This window comes from Hydra viridissima, unplaced genomic scaffold (genome assembly GCF_058129835.1).
Source record: "Hydra viridissima isolate aposymbiotic clone 2 unplaced genomic scaffold, HvirCarnegie_v1 scaffold_6, whole genome shotgun sequence".
Taxonomy (NCBI): Eukaryota; Metazoa; Cnidaria; class Hydrozoa; order Anthoathecata; family Hydridae; genus Hydra; species Hydra viridissima.
The window spans coordinates 2331316-2337388 of NW_028324305.1; the positions used below are offsets into that span (position 1 = coordinate 2331316).

Here is a 6073-nt window from a genome sequence, read left to right on the forward strand (position 1 = left end):
GTATGTATGTATGTATGTATGTATGTATGTATGTATGTATGTATGTATGTATGTATGTATGTATGTATGTATGTATGTATGTATGTATGTATGTATGTATGTATGTATGTATGTATGTATGTATGTATGTATGTATGTATGTATGTATGTATGTATGTATGTATGTATGTATGTATGTATGTATGTATGTATGTATGTATGTATGTATGTATGTATGTATGTATGTATGTATGTATGTATGTATGTATGTATGTATGTATGTATGTATGTATGTATGTATGTATGTATGTATGTATGTATGTATGTATGTATGTATGTATTAGGGTACTTGCTTTTAAGGAAATTTTTGAGTTTCAATAAACTACCCCGTGAAATATGGGACATTGGTGATAAAAACAACTTTTGAAAAAAATTAGCCTGATCGGACAACTTTTATGCCTCCCCCAGAGCCCATTTAATTAAAAAAAAAATGGTCAAAATACGCCAAAAACGACTATGTTCGCAAAAAAATCGCAAAAAAATGAATTATTTTGCTGCGAATTATAAGTATAATTAAATATTACAATTAAAAAAATTTTAAGAATGACGATTTATCTTTAATTAAATAATAGTTATTTAAAATAATGTTAAAGTTTGTTGTATAAATTATTTTCATTTTTCAATCATTTTTGCCATTCTAGAAAGTAAGTCAATCAACCTCTTTTAAGACAAACTTAAAAACTTTTTTCCTGGCCTTTTTGTAGCAAATCTAGCTTTATCAACAGTTAGTAGTCTGTTCTAAATTTCCTCTTCTTTATTGTATCTGTGCACAAACTGTTCATCATTCCTTGATGAACGTGCACATCATTCCTACTGCTCTTTCAGCAGGATCATTTACGACAACTAGAGATTTAGCAAAATCTTTGAAGATTCTAAAACTTGATTGTGTGCACCAATACTGAGGTGGGAGGGTGAGCCAGTCTCTAATCCTTTGTTTATCCAATCCAATTTTATCAAAAATCAAGTAGGAGAAATGATTAACTAGTAATGATAAACTTGGGGGATCATTATAAATTCTCTTTTCAATCCTAATCTTGTTTTCCACTTTAATGAGCAATTGTTGTTCATTTTAAAATAATCAGAGTTTGGCATGTCATATTAAAGCATAGCAAAAGCAATCTTACTTTATTCTTCATTAGAAACATCTTTATCCAACAAAGGAAGAGGAAAAATTTTAGAATCAAGATACCAAGAATGTTTGTAAAATGATTTCAATACTGCTTCAATCGCCTTTGGTTTGGCACAAACATCTTTGTATAGATGCATTTTATGTATTGATAAAATATCAAGATATGGTGCTTTGATAGCTTTGTCAGATTGCAAATACCATTTTGCATAAAAACATGCTATGAATTCCGCCATGGTATTTATTTTCTTCTAAAAGTAATTTATCTTCTTGAACAAATTTAATCTGATTAAAAAGCAATTGCAATTTTAGATAATATATGGCTTTTCCAAGGAACCTTGCATGGTGGACTGCTCCTGGTTTCCTAATATTTACACGTTCCAAAGACAAGTAAGCAACAACCAGCTCGGCTAGATCTTTTCTATTGCCTCTAAATATTTTTTTACTTTTAATATACTTTTTGCAAAAATTAAGTGACTCAACTGCAGCACATTCAATAACAGTTCCTTTTGGCTTACCCGAATGAAATCGTGTAGCATCATTCGTATCATAATGAAAATCAGCACTTTCAAATATGTCTTTCAGTTTTTTAAATAAAACAATCTCTGGTCCAGATGTCTTTCTTTGTGTCACAACATTACAAAAGTGAACAATCATTAGCTCTGATATGTGGTGTCTACAAGCAAGATATAATGGATAGATATCTAGGTTGTTTGCAATTCTAAACAGGGAACCTTTTTTAGTTCCAGTATTACTGGAAGTTTGTATCAAAACATAACCCTCCAATGTTTCTTTCGGTTTCATATTCTTTAAGGAGATTCATCATACATTTACACTGATCTTCCCCTGAAGATGATGCAAGGGAAGGTACTGCGAGAAGATAAACCTCTCCATTAACATTTAAAAGAACTGCTAATCTATCATTTTTGAATCGCTTGCGTTTTTTAATTCAAATAAGGTTTTACCATCAAAATGAATGATAGGTGGATATTTGGAGGCTTTTAAAGCAGCTTTAATGTCATTTCTGGCTTGTTTACTTATTATTAAGTTTACCTTTTTCATATGTGATGAGGCTGCTGAAATGCTGCAATCAAGTTTGCATACATCCACACAAGATTTATAAACAACAGAAGTGACAACTTTCTGAAGTTATATCATTAATTGATGCTGCAAGAACAACACTACTACTGTAAATATCTTTAGGAATTGTGCACGTAATTAGTTTTTCTTTTTCTTTTCTCCTTGTCCAATCTCCAGGTTCAAAGTCTATATCATTCAACATTTCTATATCGCTTTCATCTAAAATTGGTTCTTGATCTAAATTTTCTATAACTCCTAGAGTGTTGTGCTTTCTTTTGCATTTTTTCTTTCTAATATTCTCTCTAGACATTTCACTATATTTCTTATCCTCGGTTCCGAGAATAAACTTTCTATCGCTTTCTTGATCATCTAAAAACTTCAAATCTTCGGCTTTGTCTTTATCAAATCTTTTCTTGTCGTTCATTATGGTACGTCTAAGATTTGGTGTACCAATCCAAAACACTTTCTTTGTCTTTTGTATAAAATAATTTTGTTTTTTTAAATCTGAAGTTGATCCACTTTTTTCATGCTTTTTTAAACTGTAGTATTCTTTTTCTAAGCTACTTAGATGTTTTCTAAGGATTTTGTCAGAAACTATTGGAAATCCAGCTTTATTCCAAGGAGCTTTAATCAAAGATAATATGCACTTGCATTTGTCATTTTTGCATTGATTCTTTTTCATCGTATTAGGCATGCAATATAGTATTAATGGCTTTTTCACATTTTTTTCCAGTGTAGATTTGATGTAGTAAAAGATTTTCAATATTTCCATTCCTGTTGAAAGTTGCATACCTTAACAATGTAAAAAATGTATTTATTGATGTGAATAATATGCATACTTCAATATTTTATTACTTAAACTAAAAGCTTTTTTTTTTGGAAAACATATTAATACAAACAACAGCATTATCATTTTTTATATAAAGTACTCGTGTATGCATTAAATTACGCATACAATGTATCATTTTAATGCAAAATAAAAAGTATATAACTATAAATCAAAATAATTATAATATAGCACCTAATATAGCTGGATAAGCTTCTCCAATAAGGAAAAAAACTTTTTTCTTGACCTAAGCTCTCTTTCTTCATCTCTGTTTTCAGTTTCTTTAATGTTCATCATAAAACCTAAAATACCATAAGTCATAAAACATGGATAAATGTATAAATAAATAGTACTTTCAAAAATAAATTTTACTGTATGTTCAAAAAAAGAAAAAGAAAGAAAGACAATTAGTTAACGTACCAGTAAATTCAAGAAAACTGCAAATTCATAAATTTCGGCAATAATAATACGAATAAAACTTGATAGGGTAATAAGTATTTTTTTTAATTATTATAATTTACACGAGTAAAATTGTTATGGTCTCGCAAATATAATAGAGAAAAGAAAATAACTAATGAAAAACAAAATTAAAGTGTAAAACAAAGTATTTCATCATTCTTATAATTCGCGGCAAAATAATTCATTTTTGTTTGCGATTTTTAACACTATTTAACACAATAAAACAGCAAAAGTATTCATATTCTGCCTTAACTACCCTTTTTATTTAAAAATATAAATCAATACCTGTATTATAAAAAAAAATCAGTTAAAAATTTTTATATTATCACCTCCCCCTAGCCTATCGAGCATAGTCGTTTTTGGCGTTTTTTTGACCATTTTTTTTTTAATTAAATAAGCTCTGGGGGAGGCACAAGAGTAGTCCGATCAGGCTAATTTTTTTCTAAAGTTATTTTTATCACCAATAGTATGCTGTTACATACGACTTATACTCAAATATAATCATCAATTAAATTGGTCTTAAAAGTGGTTAATTCAATTGTTAAAGACAATTGCTTTATTAAAATATGTAAGAAAAGCTCATAGTGCAATTTTAATGTAAAATATTTATTGTTTGAAATGTTGATTAGTGTTAAAAATCACTCATTATTTTATTTGAAACTCTTTCTTCGTTTTTTGTTTAGGGAACTTTGCTTGATTTTAGACTGTTTTCTTGATTGTAGCTTCATGTAGAATGTTCTCAGAATGTGCAAAAAGTGCATTTCGCTGAATGCAATTTTGAACAATCTTTGCCCTAACTTTCTTAATAATTTCGCTTTCTTTCATCAAAATGAAGAAATTTTTTGGACCGTTGACGGTGAGTTCATGATATTTTACTCGGAATCGGATTGTAGCATAGACAATGACAATGTAAGAAGTTAAAGTGGTCAGTACTTCAGAAGGTCCTGTTGTAGAAGTGTACAGCCAATATACGCGACATGCAATGGTCAGCCAACTTTTATGACTACATGGTCTGAGTCTAAGTAGTTTTTTGTCCTCGGGAAATTCTCTAGTGATTAGTGCTGTACTGCTTTCCACATTTATCTCTGATCATTTGGCAGGTCCTTCTAAACATTCTCTGGCATTGCTAAGGTTCAGACCAATTCGCATCAGGGGCGGATACTTTTACAGAGATGCTCATTGTAAATTAAAATGTACAATGGATATCTCTGTAAAAGTGTCTGCACCTGATGTTGGACCATCAAGTTCAATTATGAGATGTCTGAGGGGCAATTTGTTTGCATGCTAAAGGCAGATTTGCCACTGTAAAGCACGATCACTTTCAATGTGGTAGTTTATACCTCCCTCAGCACCTACGGTAGCATTTTTCCATCACAAGCTAGAGCATCAATAGTCCAGGGCATTATTTACTTTTCAAAAAAACTCATGATGCAGGTGGATATTGTTTGTGCTTTTTCATTCTCAGGAGTGACTTGACTTAAACAATATCCATCAGGTAGGGAAACTAGTGAAACATGTTTTTCTTTGCTTGACTGATAAAACTTCCCATCCACTTGATTTTGAACGCAAGTGGCATCTACTATCATAGCAGAGACCACCATCAAATACTGTTAGTGCTTTATCTACTTCTTCAAATTTCTTAGTTACAGCACTCCGAACCATGGATTTGTTGATGATTTTGGGAATGTAGTAACTTCAAGGTGTTGCATTTAAAATTGCTGAAGCAGCTCGATCTGAAAGATTGTTCCTGACTGTTGTTCTTAAAAGGTGGAAGGTTCCGGGATAATTTCTTTTTTCCAACATCCAGATCAATTATCAGGGTAATCAGAGGTAGTTCCTAAAAAAAAAGAATTAATATAGTTACTTAAAGTTCTGATTCATCCCAAATAAGTTGTATTAAAGAGTTTAAGCATATTTTAAAACAATTCAATTGATTATTGTTACGTGTAGGTTGTACGTAACAATATTTGCTGTCTCTGCGCTATAGTAAAAACTTTACACTTAAGAAGCATGGTCTAGATATTGTTTGATTTCAATTTTAATTTGGATTTAGTACTTTGGTGTCATACTGCTTAATATAAAGTCAATGGAGTTGCAAATTTCAAAAAAAAATTTTATGAAACGAAAAACGGGGTACTACTTTCCTTGATTTTTCAAATTAACGACGAGGCTTCGTTAATGGAATGACAAATGTGGCTCTCTTGATGACATTTTACTGAAAAACTGCATTTCATATTATTTCTACGACGAAAATGTTTTCAATTTAACTTATCAGATGGATGGTTTCAATCGCTTGATTTATACAAAACTATGACCTATTTTATTAATGTATGAGTATATTTTTGCAGTTGATTTTTTGCATCTTTTGGGCAATTGTCTAAGTAGGTTTGACAAGTAATTTATTGACTACTCGTTTTTTGCACTATTTTTAAAGCTATGGGTTTAATTTACGTATATGATTGTTTTTTTGCATTCTGGAATCTGTAACTGCTTTATTAAGCTGTAAAGCTAAACGTGCAATTAAATCTTATTAAAGAGTAAAA

At 30.3% G+C, this 6073-nt stretch overlaps 1 pseudogene; it reads right to left on the reverse strand.

Moving 5' to 3' along the window:
* Positions 1 to 1916: 1916 nt before the first annotated feature.
* On the reverse strand, positions 1917 to 2939 carry LOC149886607 (uncharacterized; annotated as a pseudogene).
* Positions 2940 to 6073: the final 3134 nt, after the last annotated feature.